The following is an 18,498-nucleotide window of genomic DNA, read 5'->3' on the forward strand; positions in this document are numbered from 1 at the left end:
CCCTCCCAGACTACGTCCTCCTTTCCTCTTCTCCCGCTCCCTTCTGCGTCGCCCGGCCTCGCTCCCTTATTCACCCCCCTCCCCGTCCCAGCCCCACACCACTTATGTCCCTTCCTCTCATTTCTTTATTATTTTCTTTCCATATTCTAATGTCCGTAGACTGAGGGGGAGGGAATGTGACTGCTTATGGCTGCAGCGTACTCCCCCAGATGCTTAGGATGGTGCTTTGCACACCGAAAGCGCTCAATAAATACAACTGAACGAAGGGAGAATGATGAATACAATACAATAAATACAATCGAAGGATGGTTGGATGGATGGATCGAGGATCGATCGATAGGTCCTTCTAAAGCGCTTAGTCAAGGCCGCGGTCAACAGAGGAAAAATCCATCAATCCGTGGTATTTAGTGAGCACTTACTATGTGCAGAGCGCTCCGCTAAGCCCTTGGAAGAGTCCAATACAACAGAGGTGGTAAACACATTCCCCGCCCACGATAATAATCGTAATAATGATGATGGTATTTGTTAAGCGCTTACTCTGTGCCCAGCACTGTTCTCAGAGCTGGGGTAGATAGAAGGTGATCAGGTCGTCCCACGTGAGGCTCACGGTCCTCATCCCCGTTTGACAGATGAGGTCACTGAGGCCCAGAGAAGTGCAGCGACTTGCCCAAAGTCACCCAGCTGACAAGGGGCGGAGGCGGGATTAGAACCCACGACCTCTGACTCCCCAGCCCGGGCCCTTTCCGCTAAACCACGCTGCCTCTCGGTCGGGGGGGGGGTCCTCTCTCGGGAAGACGGGGGACTGGTCAAGTTATATGACGGTATTTGTCGAGCGCTTACTATGTGCCCAGCACTGTGCTAAGCGCTGAACTGTAGTAAGGTGACCTCCCGGGCTCCCTCCAGCCCTTAGAGTCCGAGGTTCTAGCTGGAACGATCCTTTCCCAGCTGTTTCTCCTCCTCTTGACCGCCCGATCTCACAAAATTTAAGTTCCCTGCAGGCGGGGAACGCGGCCCGTGGCCCGGTGGACGGAGCGCGGGGCTGGATGTCCGGGGACCCGGGTTCGGGTCTCTGGCCCGCTAGGTGACCTCGACCAAGTCATTCCACCACCCTGGACGACAGCTTCCTCCTCTCTACGACGACGAGAAGCAGGATGGCGTAGTGGGGGGAGCCCGGGGCCCGGGAGTCGGAAGGTCGTGGGTTCTAATCCCGGCTCCGTGACGCGGGACCCGGGGCAAGTCGCTCAACTCCGCTGCGCCTCAGTGACCTCATCCGTAAAATGGGGATTCAGCCCGTGAGCCCCACGGGGGACTGCGTCCGAGCCGAGTTGCTTGCGTCGACCCCGGTGCTTCGTGGCACGTAACGAGCGCTCAGCGAAACGGGGCGATTGCGATTATTAGCGCGTCGACGGCACCTGATAACCGCAGCGATAAGTTCCTCGATGGCGGGGATGGCGTTTCCCCACTCTCTCGTCCTCCCCCGAGAGCGCCCGGCGGGGGCCTCGCTGGCCACGAGCGCTCAGTAAGTGGCATCAATCGCCCCGGTCCCGGCGGGGAGCCGGGGGAAGGGGAGGTGGGGGCGACGGGAGATATCAGGAGCCGGTGACGGATGAATCAGGGAGCCCCGGTGTGTTTCGACTTGACACCGTGGGCCCGGCCCACACCCCCGCCCGCCCGGCCAGGAATCCGCCGATGAAGTCATAGCTGCCATGTCGATCTTTCTGTGGCCCGGAGACACTCATTCTTCTCGGGAGCTCTCTCCCGGCTCTGCCGTGACGAGGGGGGCGGTGGGGCGTGCCCACGCAACCATGCATGTTGTGCATGACCATAGGCAGGGATGTGTGCAAACACGCGTGTGCGTCGGTATGTAGGCCCGTCAGTCAATCGCACTCCTCGGGGGCTGGAGCGCGGGGCCCGGCGAAGCTCGTCGCGGGCAGGGAAGGCGTCCCTTTATTGTGGCGTCGTCCTCTCCCCGGCGCGAAGGGCAGGGCCCCGCGCACGGTGAGCGCTCGATGGGTAGGACCGGGTGAACATCGCGGCAGACGGGTTCCCTGCCCACAGCGAGCTTACCGGCGTAGGGGGGACAAGGGGGTCCGCGCCGGGGTTCGTCCGGGCGTACCAACGTGCGTGAGCGTCAGCGCGCGGCGACCCGAGGGTCGGCGTCGTGGACAGGGACGCGCACGTGTGAAAGTGGATGTGCCCGTGTACGTGGGTGTTTGTGCCCCCTCGCTACCCGAGCGGCGGGGAGACGGGGGTCTTTGATTCTCTCCAGGATCCCCAGGCTGAAAGGGCCCCGGAGGGGTCTTCCGGGCAGGGTGCGTTCATTCGGTCGTATTTATTGAGCGCGCAAAGCACTGCACTGAGCAGTTGGGAGAGGACAACATAGCAACCGACATTCACATTCCTGCATCCCGGCGAAGGCCGCTCCCTGGTGTCTGAGCTAAATCCTTCTTACTGCAGGGCAGACACAGACACACACACGCACTGTGCTGGGCACTGGGGCAAGAACAGAGAGAGGAGGCGTCTCCGCGGGAGGGCGGAGCCGCCAGGTGAGGTGGGATTTTAGAAGCGGGAATCATTCATTCATTCCTTCGTACTTTGAGTCGTTCGATCGTATTTATTGAGCGCTTTCTGTGTGCAGAGCACTGTACTAGGCGCTCGGGAGAGGACAGTAGAGGAACAAAGACGCATCCCCTGCCCGCAGTGAGCTGACGGACTAGGATCCCCAATTCTCCGTTGAACGGTCCTGAAACCGCCCCCCTCCCATCCCACTTTTGCCGTGCCAGAGGGTGGGTAGGGGGGCTTCTCCCCTGTGCTAGATAATGCCCCCCACCCTTTTTTTGGGGAAGCGGTATCTGCCAAGTGCTTACTCCGCCGGGCCCTGTACTAAGCCCTGCCGTAGATACTTTCCCAAGCGCTTAGTACAGTGCCCTGCACAAAGTAAACGCCAGTAAATATGATCGAATGAACAAATACAAGTCCCTGTCCCACACGGGGGTCACAGTCTCCATCCCCGTTTTACAGATAATCATAATGAGGATGGCATTGGTTAAGCGCTCACTATGTGCCGAGCACTGTTCTAAGCCCTGGGGTGCATACGAGGTGATCAGGTTGTCCCACGTGGGGCTCACAGTCTTCATCCCCATTTTACAGAGGAGGGAACTGAGGCCCAAAGAAGTGACCGGCCCAGCTGACCAGCGGTGGAGGCGGGATTAGAACCCACCACTTCGGACTCCCAGGCCCGGGCTCTTGCCACTGAGCCCCGCTGCTTTGAAGTGACTCGCACGGGGTCACCCAGCAGACGAGCGGCGGGGCCTGGATTAGAACCCAGGTCCTTCTGCCTCCTCTTTCCATTAGGCCACCAGGAACATCCCAAAGAATGACGACCCACCCAACCTCCTGTGCCCCCCGCCCTGCCCTCGATTTCCAGATCGGGAGGTTACATAATCGCCCCCTCCGGTCTCTCCCCTCCCCCCAGGACCCCCCCGGGGATGGGGGCGAGGGGGGGTGGAAGAGAGTCGTCCCCTCACCTCCCCCCGACCCCTACCTGGAGTGCCAGCTGCATAACTGCGGTTTGGAACGCGGTCGGGAGATAAAACTCATAGCTGTGGTTTCACTGGCTATTTGTGGGCAGGGGGTGCCACCCCAATCTCCCCCGCCCAGGCGCTCCGGAGAGCTGGGCGGCGGCGGGCCTCGGCCCCGGGCGCCACGCGCCCTCGGGAGCGGAGAGGGCCGGACGGGGGGCACCCCCTGCCCACCTGCCCCCCCACCGCCCTCCGCCCCCGAGCTTCCCCAATCCGTCGGGCCGGGAATGGCGCCGGGAGTCGGAGAATCCACCTTTATTGTCATCAGCATCTGCGGCGTGCCCTCCGTGGGCACCTGACGATAATAACTGGGGTGTTTGTCTAGCGCTTGCTTGGGGCCAAGCACTGCTCTAAGCGCTGGGGTAGACACAGGGCCATCCGGTCTTCCCACGTGGGGCTCACGGTCTTGATCCCCGTTTTCCCGATGAGGGAACTGAGGCCCAGAGAAGCAAAGTGACTTACCCAGGGTCACCCAGCAGACCGTGGGCAAGTCACTTCACTTCTCTGGGCCTCAGTTACCTCATCTGTCAAATGGGGATTAACTGGGAGCCTCAAGTGGGACAACCTGATGACCCTGTATCTCCCCCAGGGCTTAGAACAGTGCTCTGCACATAGTAAGCGCTTAACAGATACCAACATTATTATTATTACAAGCGGCGGAGCGGGATTAGAACCCAAGTCCTCTGACTCCCAAGACCGTGTTCCTGCCGCTAGGCCCCGCTGCTCCTCACGCTTCTCACCTCCAGCAAGCAGGGCACCCGACTGACCACCTACCGTGTGCAGAGCACTGTGCCAAAAGCCAGGCGTGAGCGGAGAGCTGTACCGAGCATCTGTTGTGCGCGGAGCGCCATCCCGAAGCGCAGTGTCAAGCCCCTGTTGTGTGCCGTTTTGCAGAGCACTGTGCTGGATGCCTACTCTGTGCAGAGCATTTTAGGGGGTGCTTACTTTGTGCAAAGAGCTATACTGGGTACCCGCTCTGTGCGTGGAACCGCACTGGGCTCCCACCACTTGCAAAGCACTGTAATAATAATAATGATGATGGTATTTGTTAAACGTTTCCTATAATAATGTTGGTATTTGTTAAGCGCTTACTCTGTGCAGAGCACTGTTCTAAGCGCTGGGGGAGATACAGGGTCGTCGGGTTGGCCCACGTGAGGCTCACAGTCCCCATTTTCCGGATGAGGTAACTGAGGCACAGAGAAGTGAAGTGACTCGCCCACAGTCACACAGCTGACAAGTGGCGGAGCCCGGATTCGAACCCATGACCTCTGACTCCCAAGCCCGGGCTCTTTCCACTGAGCCACGCTGCTTCTCTTCCTATGTGCCAGGTACTGTACTAAGCGGTGGGGTGGACGCAAGCCGACGGGGTTGGACGCAGTCCCCGTCCCGCGTGGGGCTCACGGATTTAATCCCCATTTTACGGATGAGGTAACTGAGACACAGAGGAGTGAAATGATTTGCCCAAGGCCACGCAGCAGACGAAGCCGGGATCGGAGCCCATGACCTTCCGACCTCCCAGGCCGCCGTGCGGGGCGCCTACTGTCTACAGAACGCTGTGCTGGTCGCCTCCTGGGCGCTACACGCCGTGCTGGGCGCCTCCTGTGTGCAGAACGCCGTCTTGGGCACTTAGGATCATGCCAGAGCAGTCCAAAACCCGGTCGTGCCCTGGAGGAGATTTTACTGTTTAATTGGGGAGAGGAGCAAAACACAAATTGGAAACACAGGGGAGGTGGAGGAGTGAGGCCCAGATAGACAAGATAAAGGAAAAATAAACAATGAGATGAATAAATAAGTCGACAGGTGCGGGCTCCCGACGGCTGAGGAGCCGGAGGCTGGGCCGGTCCGGCTGGCGGGGCGAACCGAGGAGGGCTTCCCGGAGGGGGTGAGCTTTTGGTATTTTTGAAGAGGCAGGGCGAGGAGGAGGAGGCGGGACGGGGGCACTAAGGTGAAGCGGGAGGAAAGCCCGAGAGGCCCAGCCCCGACCCGTCAGTTCCACCGGGGTATCTATTGGGCACCTACTCAGGGCGGAGCCCTGTACCGAGCGCTCGGGGCAGAGCAGGTCACTTACCCTCTCTGAGCCTCAGCTTCCTCCTCTGCGAAGGGGGGGGGGGGATTGTGAGCCCCCAAAGCCCGCGGTCGCCACCGAATCCGAGAAAGAAATCATCCGCTCGTTACCGGAGCTGGGAGGGAAAATTACGAGAAACGACGGAATCTAAAAGCCGGGTTGGGAGCACAAGTCTTCCCATTGTTAGTTGTCTGGGGGAGGATTTCTGGGAGACCCCCCGCCCCCATCCCTCGCCCGCCTTTCTCTTCCCCGTCCAGCAGATAAATTGAGGTGTTGCCTGTAGACCACTTGGAGAAGCAGCGTGGCTCAGTGGAAAGAGCCCGGGCTTCGGAGTCAGAGGTCACGGGTTCGACTCCCGGCTCTGCCGCTTGTCAGCTGGGTGACCGTGGGCGAGTCGCTTCACTTCTCCGGGCCTCAGTTCCCTCATCTGTAAAATGGGGATTAAAAGTGCGTGAGCCCCACGTGGGACAACCTGATGACCCCGGATCTCCCCCAGCGCTTAGAACAGTGCTCGGCACCTAGTAAGCGCTTAACGAATACCAACATTATTATTATTATTATTAGACAAGCCACGAGAGACGTGTCTTCGGGGGGCCGGAGACGGGCCTCCGGCTGGGATGCCCACCGAGACGAGAACCCTCCCGCCGAGAAGCCGCGGCCTGGTCTGGCGGCAGAGACGGGCGTTCATTCATTCCTTCACTCAGTCGTATTTACTGAGCGCTTACTGTGTGCAGAGCACCGTACTGAGCGCTTGGGGAAGTACCGTTCAGCCACAAATAGAGACCATCCCTGCCCACGAGGGGCTCACAGTCTAGAAGGGGGAAGGGACATCTAAACAAGTGCTCTGTGAGCCACGCTGCAACTATAACTCTATTGGACGCTCCCAGTACTCTGCACCCAGTAGGTGCTCCGTAAATATAGGTGATCCATCGACTGATGCGGTCGGTGGATTGACGGGCCAGGCTGGACCGGCCGGGGTGACGGGGAGGGGCCGTGGAATCCCCCTCCTCAAGGGGCTGGAACCGCCCCGGGTGGCGAGGGTCCGGCTGACCGAATTCCGGAATTTGGTGACCTTCCCCGCCCCGTCCCGGGAGCGGGGGGAAGTGGCAGAAAGGGTGGGGGTGGAAGGCTCCAGTTTTACTGGAAATGCCACTCCAGCTTCGAGTACGTCTGCCTCCGAGTGGGTACACACAGCGCCCGCCGCCGCCCCGGCGAGCACAAGTTCAGAGTAAAGTGCTCCCGGCCGGGAGGGACCAGGAAGTGCCCCCCGCCCCAACCATTCATTCATTCAATAGTATTTAATAATAATAATAATAATGATGTTGGTATTTGTTAAGCGCTTACTATGTGCAGAGCACTGTTCTAAGCGCTGGGGTAGTTACAGGGTAATTAGGTTGTCCCACGTGAGGCTCACACTTAATCCACATTTTACAGATGAGGTAACTGAGGCACAGAGAAGTGAGCGCTTACTATGTGCAGAACACTGGACTAAGCGCTTGCCAGCACCGGGCCCTCCGTCTGGGCCGGGGGGATGGAAGTGAGTTATTTCACCTGGACACCTTCCCGCCCCCTGCCCCCTGAGAGACTGGTTTCTAATCCCCGCTCCGCCACTCGTCCGCTGTGTGACCTTGGGTGAGTCACTTCACTTCTCCGGGCCTCAGTTCCCTCATGGAGGAGGAAGACCGTGAGCCGCACCCGGGACAGGGATCGGGTCCGACCCGATTTGCTTCTATCTGCCCCAGCTCTTAGTAAGAATAACAGTTAATGATTACGGTATTTATTAAGCGCTTACTAGGTGCCAGGCACCGTACTAAGCGCCGGGGTGGATATAAGCAAATTGGGTTGGACACAGTCTCATTCCCCGTTTTACAGATGAGGCAACTGAGGCCCAGGGAAGTGAAGTGACTGGCCCAAGGTCACCCAGCAGACAAGTGGCGGAGCCAGCATTAGAACCCATGACCTTCTGCCTCCCAGGCCCGGGCTCTCTCCACTACGCCATGCTGTTTCTCCTAGTACAGCGCTTGGCACATAGTAAGCACCTAACAGATGCCACGATTACTATTATTATTATCATCTCGCTGCCTAGGACCACAGAGAGGGAGAATCAGACTGTGAGCCCGTTGCGGGCAGGGATTGTCCCTCTTTATTGCTGTATTGTGCTTTCCAAGCGCTTAGTACAGTGCTCTGCGCCCAGTAAGCGCTCCATAAATACGATTGAATGACTGAATTAGTTTACAGTGGGCTCCCGTTACCCGTGACGGCACCGGGGAGAGAGCGAGACCCCCCTCAAGAGCGGGGGCCGAAGCGGGGAGAGGTCTCGGGGGGGGGGGGCAGGAGCAGGTGGGCAGGTTTACGGGGGGACAGGCAGGCCGCACATCCATCATCAGTGGTATTTATTGAGCGCTTACCGTGGGCAAAGCCCTGTACTAAGCGCTTGGGAAAGTATAATATACTCTGCACACGGTAAGCGCTCAGTAGATAGGATTCATTCATTCATTCAGTGGTATTTACTGCAAACAGGTCAGTGACCCCAGGTCCGATGGCTCCGGGCCCGGGGGAGAAGGGGGGCAGGGCCGGAGTCCGGCCCGGGCAGCAGTGTGGTAGACGGCGGCTCCCCTCCGACCACCGGGACCCCAGCCAGGACCCGGGGGCACCGGCCCCACGGCCGCCCCCTCCTCCCCCTCCAGACCTGGCACCTCATGCTCGCACCGGGTAATAAAACTTCAACTTTCTCAACCTCACAAATGAGGCCAAATGAGATCATGTATGTCAAAGTGCTCCGAGGTCCCCAGGCGAAAGGCGTCTATAATTCCGAGACCCAGTAAAATCCTGTCTCCTTCCAGAACTGAGAGGGCTTTGCTGCCCCTCCTCTTTCTTCCCGTCGTCGTCTTCCTCCTCCTCTCCCTCGGCCCCCCGTGGGGGAGGAAGGGCTGGTGCGTCCAGTTTCCTTTTCTAGATAAGGGCGAAGAAGCCCAGAGAGGGTTAGCACGTTCCACAAAGTCACACAGCAAGTTGGGAGCATTGGGAGCAGAGGGGAGATCAGACTCTATTTACCGCCTCACCTCATAGGTCTCCCGGGGAAGCTTGTTGCAGACCTGGCTTGGGCCCGAGGAGGGGGTGGTAACCCGGCCCTGAGCCTCCCCCAAACCGCCCAGGCATCTGGGGGGCACCCTGCAGCGCGGCTCAGCGGAAAGCGCCCGGGCTTGGCAGTCAGAGGTCACGGGTTCGAATCCCGGCTCGGCCACTTGGCAGCTGTGTGATTGTGGGCAAGTCACTTAACTTCTCTGTGCCTCAGTTCCCTCATCGGTAAAATGGGGATCACCTGTGAGCCTCACCTGGGACAACCTGATGACCCTGTATCTACCCCAGCGCTTAGAACAGTGCTCTGCACAAGTAAGCGCTTAGCAAATACCAACATTATTATTATTATTGTTATTATTATTACCCTCTCTCCTCCCCTCCCCCAGGCCCAGCCACCCTGGTTGCGGCCTGTCGGAGGGTCTCCAGGGCAGGGGTTCCCGTGTCTGAGAGTAGCCCCGCGGCCCGGTGGGGGAGACCAGTCAGTCAGCCAGTCATTCCTATCTATTGAGCGCTTACTGTGCGCGGAGCACTGTCCTAAGCGCTTGGGAGAGGATGCTGGGATAAACAGACGGACACATTCCCTGCCCGTAAGGAGCTTCCAGTCTAGAAGACCAGAGAGACGCCCCTGACGAGCCCACGGACAGGTAGCCTGGGGGGAAGGCGAGTGAGCTTTTTTTGAAGGAGGAGGGCAGGGAGGGCTTCCTGGAGGTGACCAGGCCGGGAATTCAAGATGGGGAGGGTGTGGGGCTGGGTGGGTGGGGTGCCTAAGGGTCGCAGCCCCCTCCCCCCTATAGTGGAAGGACCCTTGGGGGGATTGAAACAAAAGAAGAGAGTGTGGAGGGTGGGGGGACTCACATTCCCTTCCCCCAAGGCTTCGACCCTCACAGACACCCTCCTCCCCTGTCCACTGCCAGCTCAATCCCCAATCCCTTCAGGCAGTCGGTCGTATTTATTGAGCGCTGACTATGTGCTGAACACTGTTCGAAGCGGCTGGGAGAGTCCACTACAACGATAAGCAGACACGTACCCTGCCCACAAGAGGGTCGGGGGTGGGAAGGAGGAGACAGACATGAATATCAATAAATGACAGATCAGTCAAGAGGAGGCCCAGGCCTCCTCCCCAAGCCAGGCGGGGAGGTGCTGCCCCTCTCTCTAATTGCCCCGGCCTCGCCTGGGGGGGTAGAATGAGAGGAAGAGAGAGAGACAGAAAGAGAGAGAAGGAGAAAGAGAGAGGGAGAGAGACACAAAAAGAGAGGGAGAGACAGAGAAGGAGAGAGAGGCAGAAAGAAAGGAGAGACATTCATTCATTCATTCAATCGTATTTATCGAGCGCTTACTATGTGCAGAGCACTGCACTAAGCACTTGGAATGAACGATTCGGCACCAGATAGAGACAGTCCCTGCCCAACAATGGGCTCACAGTCTGAACGAGACAGAGAAAGACAGACAGGGAGAGAAAGAGAGACAGAGAAAGAGACAGAGAGAGAAAGAGAGGCAGAGAAAGAGAGAGAGAAAAAAATGAAAAAGCAAGACTGGGGCTGCTACAAACATCTGTATTTTGAGCAGAGGGGCCCGGCCCTGCCCTGCCCTGCCCTGCCCTGGGAAGTCCCCCTCCCCTGCCCCTGCCCCTCGGGCCCTCTCCCCTGGGTTCCCCTCCCCCTGGCCCTGCCAGGCCCGGCCCGGTGGAGCTCACACCTGTCTAGCTCAGGGCGAAATCCTGGGCGCCAGGAGAAGCAGGCCGAGGAGCAGGAGGAGCAGGCCGAGGACTGGGCCCGGGAGCGGGCCCGGGAGCGGGCCCGGGAGCGGGCCCGGGAGCCGGCCGGGAGCCGGCCGGGAGCAGGAGGAGGAGCCGGCGGGGGGAATCTCTCCCCCAAAACCGGCTACTGGAGGCGAAGATTTCCAAAGAAATGTCAGCCGGCTTTATTGGATCTTACTGAAAACTTGCCTGACAGCCGCCCGGCCCGCTGCGGCAGGAGGAGGAGGGTTGAAAAGGGCACCCAAGCCCGGGCCTCGAAGGCTGCGGGGACCCATCCCACCCCCTGACCGCAATCCTGCTCGTCTCCCTCCGGGGTGGAGACCGACCTAATAAGAGTGATAATAATGACGGTATTTGTTAAGCGCTTACTACGTGCCAGGCCCTGGGCTGAGCGCCGGGGTGGAGACAAGCAGGTCGGGTTGGACGCGGGCCCCGTCCCACGTGGGGCTCGCCGTCTCAATCCCCGGTCGACAGATGGGGTCACTGAGGCCCAGAGGAGTGAAGTGACTTGCCCAAGATCACATAGCAGACAAGGGGCGGAGTTGGGATGATAATAATAATAATGATGGTAATCGTCGTGGTATCTGTTAAGCGCTTACTCTGCACCAGGCACTGGACTAAGCGTTGGGGTGGACGTGAGCAAATCGGGTTGGACGCAGTCTCTGTCCCACGTGGGGCTCACAGTCTCAGTCCCCATTTGACAGATCAGGGAACTGAGGCACAGAGAAGTGACTTGCCCAGTGCCACACAGCAGACAAGGGGCAGAACTGTGGGGTCCCGAGGGGGGTCTCTGGCAGGGGGGGCAGGGCCTGAATCCTGCTTCTCCATTCCCCCGCCACCCTCCCCACCCCATTTTTCTTAAAATTGGTATTTGTTAAGCCTTTACTTTGTACTAGACTTTTGAAACAGTATTTGTTTCCTACGTACTAGACACTGGGAAAGCAGTATGGCAGAGTGAAGAGAGCCCGGGCCCAGGAGCCGGAAAGTCGTGAGTTCTAATCCCGGCCCCGCCACCTGTCTGCTGGGTGACCTGGGCCCAGTCCCTTCACTTCTCTGGGCCTCAGTTCCCTCATCTGGAAAATGGGGATGGAAACGGTGAGCCCCACATGGGACGGGGACCGTGTCTAACCCCCTTTGCTTGTCTCCACCCCAGCGCTTAGTACCGTGAGCCCCACGTGGGACGGGGACTGTGCCCAACCTGATTAGCTTGTATCCCCCCGCCCCCAGCGCTTAGTACAGTGCCTGGCACACAGTAAGCGCTTAACAAATACCACAGTGATGATCATTATTCTTCATTCAGTCGTATTTATTGAGCGCTTACTATGTGCTGAGCACTAAGCGCGGGGGTCGATGCCCGGTAATCAGGTTAGAGAAGCAGCGTGGTTCAGTGGAAAGAGCATGGGCTTTGGAGTCAGAGGTCATGAGTTCGAATCCCAGCTCTGCCACTTGTCAGCTGTGTGACTGTGGGCAAGTCACTTCACTTCTCTGGGCCTCAGTGACCTCATCTGTAAAATGAGGATTAAGACTGTGAGCCCCATGTGGGACAACCTGATTCCCCTGTGTCTCCCCCGGCGCTTAGAACAGTGCTCTGCACATAGTAAGCGCTTAACAAATACCAACATTATTATTATTATTAGGTTAGATACAGTCCCTGTCCCACATGGGGCTGACAGTCTTCATCTCCCACCCGCCACCCCGGACCCCCACTGTGGTCTCCCTCCTTCTCGTGGCCACCCCCTCCCCCCCCACTAGCCCCCAACTAGCCCCCCACTAGCCACCACTAAGCCACTGGCCACCAGCAGGGGGAGACAGGAGCCCAAAGGGGCTGGGCCCTACCGTATTTCCTGTAGAATTGCCCCCTCTTCTCCTCCAAGCCTCCCCCAAGAGGCTGAGGTCGGCTCCCTAGTAGCCCCGGCAGGACCTACTCCGACCCCCAAACCTCACCCCCACCCCGGATCTACCCCCACTCCCCTTTCATTCGGTCGTACCTATTGAGCGCTCACTGTGTGCGGAGCACTGGACTAATCCGCAGGCCGGTAGAGGTAATAATAAAAATTATGGTACTTGTTAATAATATTGATGGTATTTGTTAAGCGCTGACTATGTGCCAAGCGCCGTTCTGAGCCCTGGGGTAGAGACAGGGTCATCAGGTCGTCTCACGTGGGGCTCACAGCCTCCATCCCCATTTTCCAGGTGAGGTCACTGAGGCGCAGAGGAGTGAAGTGACTCGCCCAAAGTCACAAGGCTGACAAGTGGCGGAGCCGGGACTAGAACCCACGACCTCTGACTCCCAAGCCCGGGCTCTCTCCACTAACACAGTCGGCTTCCACGAGAAGAGTGTTCTTAAGCTTACTATGTGTCGAGCACTGCGCTAAGCGGTGGGGTAGATGGAAGCTAATCGGGTCGGATCCAGGCCCTGTCCCACTTGGAGCTCACTCTCTTAATCCCCGTTGAGGGAACGGAGGCCCAGGGAAGCGAAGTGACTCGCCCAGGGTCACACAAGAGCCGTGTGGCGGAGCGGGGATTAGAACTCAGGTCCTTCTGACTCCCAGGCCGTGCTGTTTCTCATTAAGCCACGCCACAGCTGATACAGGAGTCAGCTGCTCCCCGCTCCTCTTATCCCAGAGAGCCCCCACGCAGGATAATAGGGTGGGAGAGGAAGCCACGGTAGCGTAGCCGGGGTGTGACCCCGGGCCTGGGATTCAGGGAGTTTAAAAATAATAATGAAAATGATAGTGTGATAGTACTTGCTAAGTGCTTACTATGTGCCAGGCACTGTACTAAGTGCTGGGCTGGATAGAAGATCATCAGGTTGGACACAGACCCTGTCCCACCTGGGCCTCGCAGTCCAAGTAGAAGGGAGTAGGATTTAATCCCCATTTACAGATGGAGAAACTGAGGCACAGAGAAGTGAAACGATTTGCCCAAGGTCCCATAGCAGACAGATGATGGAGGCAAGATTAGAACCCGGCTGCTCTGACGCCCAGATCCTTGCACTTTCCACTAGGTCAAGCTGCTTCCTGTGAACCGGGGTTCTAATTCTGCTCTTCCCCTTGCCACTTTTGATCTTGGATGAGTCACTTGACAGTTTTCTCCTCCGAAAAATGGGGATTCGATACCTGTTCGCCCTCCTACTTAGACTATGAGCCCCAGCGCTCAGTACCCTTCCTGGGCTATAGTAAGTGCTTAGCAAAAAAACACAATTTATTTTTCTTTTTTTGTAGGATCTGCCCCAGCGCTTCGTACACTGCCTGGGCTATAGTAAGTGCTTAGCAAAAAAACACAATTTATTTTTTCATTTTTTGCAGGATCTGCCCCAGCGCTTAGTACACTGCCTGGGTCATAGTAAGTGCTTAACAAAAAACACAATTTATTTTTCATTTTTTGCAGTCCCTCCGGGATCAGACAGCTAGTCGGCATTCCCAAATTCCAGTAGAATTCCCAGAGGTCCACAGAACCTAGAGCAATGCTCAGCGCCTAGGACAGTGGTTGGCACATACTAAGCACCTAATGAATATTTTATATATAAGAAAAGCAAAACAGGGGTTTTCTAGACTGTGGGGAAAAAAAAAATCGCACCCTCAACTCCCAGGCTCACTCCTCTGGGGTCTCTGACCAGACAAAATCCCAGATCAATCAGTGCTCCGTACTGAGTGCCTTCTGAGGGCGGAGCAATCAATAAATCAGTCTGTGGTATGTACTGAGTGCCTACTGATTGCAGAGCGCTGGGCGAAGCACACGGGAAAGCATCGCAGGAGCATGCGATTGATTCCCTGCCCACAGCGAGTTTGCCGTCCGATGGGCGGGGAAGACGGACACAAATAATTTACAAACGGTGGAGCTGGAGGATGACAGGAACAGAACAGGTAGTAGAAGTAGGCGAATAGATCATTGAAAGCTTAATTCAATTCAAATTAATTTCTATTAAATTAATTTATTCCAGCCAACGTCGGTCTCCAGGCTGTCAGCTCATCGTGGGCAGGGAGCGTGTCTGTTCTATTGTTCCGTTGTCCTCTCCCAAGTGCTCAGTCCAGTGCTCTGCACGCCGTGAGCGCTCAGTAAATGCGATTGACTGATTGAATGACCCCCCCCCCCCCCCAACCCTCCTGACTCTCCCCTCTCCATCCCTGACTCTCCCGCAGGGACCCGGCACAGGCCCTTTAGACCATCAGCTAGTTGTGGGTAGGGAGTGTCTGTTCTGCTGTTGTCTCCCGAACGCTTAGTACAGTGCTCTGCACACAGTAAGCACTCGACAAATACGTTTGATCGATGGAGCGAGTGACTGACTGACCACCCAGGCCCCCCGAGTCTCCCCTCTCCATCCCTGACTCTCCAGCACTGACCCCTGTCCCCTCCCCAGCCCCCTTTCCCCCCTTCCCCCCAGCCCCCAGCCCCCGACCAGGGCCGGGGGGTGGGTGGGGGGCGGTTTACAATCCCTCACTAAAACCTCTTTGCACCTGTCCGAGGAAGGCCGGACAAAGGCCGGGAGATCTCACCCCGCTGCCGAAATGAGGTTTCTCTTTTGTCACCGGGGTTGGGGGGGTGGTGGAGGGGTGGGGGGGCTTTCGTAAGCCCCCGCGAGGTCCCCTCCACCTTCCCCCTTCTCTGATCGTGGCATTGACGCCCCGCCGAGCCAAGGATTACTAGGATGGAAGCCCCGCCGGCTTTATGGCGGATAATTCCGGCCAAATTCCACCGGCCAGGCCCAGGCCGGACGGGCCGGACGGGCCCCGGCGGCGGGGAGGCTCCTGGAGACCGGGGGAGGGGGCCGGAGGGGGCGTCCTGGACCTCCCCCCCCCCAAACTCCCGGGAGTCACGGACCCTTGGGGCCTGGGGTCCCCCCAACCCGCTCTGGCCCGCGAGGGGAGCGGGAATCACACCGTTCCGTGGGAAAGTGCTGCCTTCTCGGGTCCGGCCCAAGTTTCCCCTGCCGGGTGTTTGAAAACCTGGGAGGGAATTTAGGGGTGCAGTTTTCATGTTTCCATCCCGTGGTGGTTGAGGGGGGTCAGGAAACTGTCAGCCTGTCGGTGAGTGCACCACCCACCTCGGGATCCTCATCCCGACCGGTCCACGGAATGGACTCCGGAAATTCCAAAGCAGGAAAGGGGCAGGCTGGGGAGGTGGACTGTGGCATTTCTGGCCTCCAGGTCCCTCCTATTCTGGGTCCCCGGGGGTTGGTGGGGGGAGAGGCAGGGGTGCGAAGTGGTTCGGGCTGGGTCGTTGGGGGACAGTCGGGATGGAGAGGGGAGAATCGGGGGGTTGGGTGGTCCATGCTGGGTCACTGGGGGACAGTCAGTGGAGTGGGATCATTAATCCCTAGCCACTTCTCCAGGCCTCAATTCCCTCATGGAAAATGGGGATTAAGACTGTGAGCCCCATGTGGGACAGGGATTGCGTCCAACCCGATTAGCTCTTATCGACCCAGCGTTTAGAACAGTGCCTGGCCCTGTACTAAGCACTTAACAAATACCATAAAAAAAAATCCTGGAGCTGGAAAGGACCTCCTGGGGCATCTTGTCCAGGCCCAACACCGATCTTCCCTCCTTTGACCACTCCAGGGTTGCATCCCTCCAAGCGTTAGATAGCCCTTTCCTAGTCCCCAGAGAAGCAGTGTGGCTTAATGGCTAGAGCAAGGTACTGGGAGTCAGAATGTCCTGAGTTCTAATCCTAACTCCGCCTCTTATCTGCTTTGTGACGCTCTAGACTCTAAGCTCGTTGGGGGCAGGAAATGTGCCCACCAACTCTGTCATCTTGTAGAGATAATAATAATAATAATAACGATGATGATGGTATTTGTTAAGCGCTTACTACGTGCCGGGTCGTAGTACGGTGCTTTACGCTTAGGAAGCACTCCATAAATATCATCGGTTGATTGATGAAACCCGGGCAAGTTACATAACTACTCCGTGCCTCAGTTTCCTCATGTGTAAAGTGGGGATTAAGATCGAGCCCCACGTGGGCCGTGGACTGGGTCCAACCTGATTAGCTCGTATCTACCCCGGCTCTTAGGACAGCGCCTGGCACACAGAGAAGCGCGTAACAGATACCAGTTTTAAAAAGGTCTATCCACACTCTCTCTTGCTGCAATGTAAGCCGTTTCCTCTTGCCCAAACCCCTGGGGAAATGGATTAGCCAGCGGCTGTTTCATCAAGGGGGCTCCGGGGTCCCCTGGCTATAGGGAGGAAGCTGGATTTCTCTGGGTCTTCCCCTAATCCCTTGCGTAGTGTTGTTGCGCAGGTTGGCACCAACGCCCAGAAGCCCCACCCCCAGGTATGTGCCAGCAGGCTCGTCGGGGGGCTCCTGCCCCATCCCACAGACCCCGGGAATATGGGGGTGCCCGTCCCCAACCCCGATTTGCTGGCTGGGTCAGCTCTCGGTACGGTCGGCCCCTCTGAAACCCCAACGGGAGGGCCTTCTGGGGGCAGACGGGATGGGGAGGGGGTGTGTCCAGGCTTCCAGCAGGAACTGTCGGTCTTTGCCCCCTGGGTAGCCCCCTCAAACCCCACTGTCCCCCACCCCAGAATCCAGGGTCCGCGGGACCGACGCCTGCATCGCCCAAGGCCGGGGTGATTCGGGGCCTAGCGGTCTCCAGGGGTCAACTGGTCCACTGCCTTTGGGCGGGTCTGCCCCCAGTCCACCCCTCCCCACCCCAGGACTGCTCCCCAAGATGACCTGGGACCCCCCGACTCTCCCCTACCACATGGCCGTGGACCGTCCACACTTCAGACCTCCAGAGGGCCATCAAGGCCCCGGGAAGGGAGGGAGGGGAGGGGAGGGAAGGGGAGGCCTTTTAATTATCCAATTATTCTGTTTCAAGTGACAACTCCTGATAGGTGAAGACTGCCGGGCTTTGCTCACTCTTTGTTGAGGAGGAATCGAGGATCAAAGCCTTCCCCTTCTGAGTTCTGCATTCTTATTTTCCTCCTCCTTGATCTCCTTCCCATCCCCCTCCCCACCCCTTCTTCCACCTCCCCCACTCCTCCTCTCCCTCTCTGCCCCTTCCTACTCCTTCCCCCGACTTCATTTGCTCTGTCGACCTTGGGCGAGTCACTTATCCTCTCCGGGCCTCGGTCTCTTCATCTGTATGTTGGGTACAAGATACCCGAATAAATCCCAAAGCTAAGGAAGTCAAGATAATAATAATGGTGTCGATTAATAAGCGCTTACTATGTACCAAGCACTGTTCTAAGCGCTGGGGGAGATACAAGGTCACCAGGTTGTCCCACTTGGGGCTCACAGTCTTAATCCCCATTTTGCAGAGGCGGTAACTGAGGCCCAGAGAAGTCAAGTGACTTGCCCAAAGTCACCCAGCTGACAAGTGGCGGAGCCGGGATTAGAACCCACGACCGCCGACTCCCAAGCCCGGGCTCTTTCCACTGAGCCACGCTTCTTCTCTAAGATAAGTAACCAAGTATAAGGTATCCTATGTCAAGAATACCTGTAAGGACTAAATATTTATATATCTATAATTCTATTTATTTCTACTGATGCCCGTTGACTTGTTTCGATGTCTGTCTCCCCCCTTCTAGACTGTAAGCCCGGATCGTCTCTCTTTACTGCTAAATTGTACTTTCCAAGCGCTTAGCACAGCGCCGTGCACACAGTAAGCGCTCGATAAATGAATACGATTGAACCAACGCTAAGGCGGGAGCTCTTTGAAGGCAGGGATAGTGTCTGCTAACTGCTGCATTCTCCCAAGGGCTCAATCCAGTGCTCGGTTCACTATAGATTGGAAAATTCTCGAGGGTAGGGATTGTGTCTGCTACGTGTAATTTAGTCTCCCCAGACTCTTCTAATATTAATAAGATTCATGGTGTTTGTTAAGCGCTTACTATGTGCCAAGCACTGTTCTAAGCACTGGGGCAGATACGAGGTAATTCAGTTCAATTCAGTCGTATCTGTTGAGCGCTTACTGGGTGCAGAGCACTGTACTAACCGCTTGGGAAGTACAATTCAGCAACAGAGAGAGACAATCCCTGCCCACGCCGGGCTCACAGTCTAGAAGCGGGGAGACA

The sequence above is a fragment of the Ornithorhynchus anatinus genome, chromosome 13, assembly GCF_004115215.2.
Source record: "Ornithorhynchus anatinus isolate Pmale09 chromosome 13, mOrnAna1.pri.v4, whole genome shotgun sequence".
In the NCBI taxonomy this organism is placed as follows: domain Eukaryota; kingdom Metazoa; phylum Chordata; class Mammalia; order Monotremata; family Ornithorhynchidae; genus Ornithorhynchus; species Ornithorhynchus anatinus.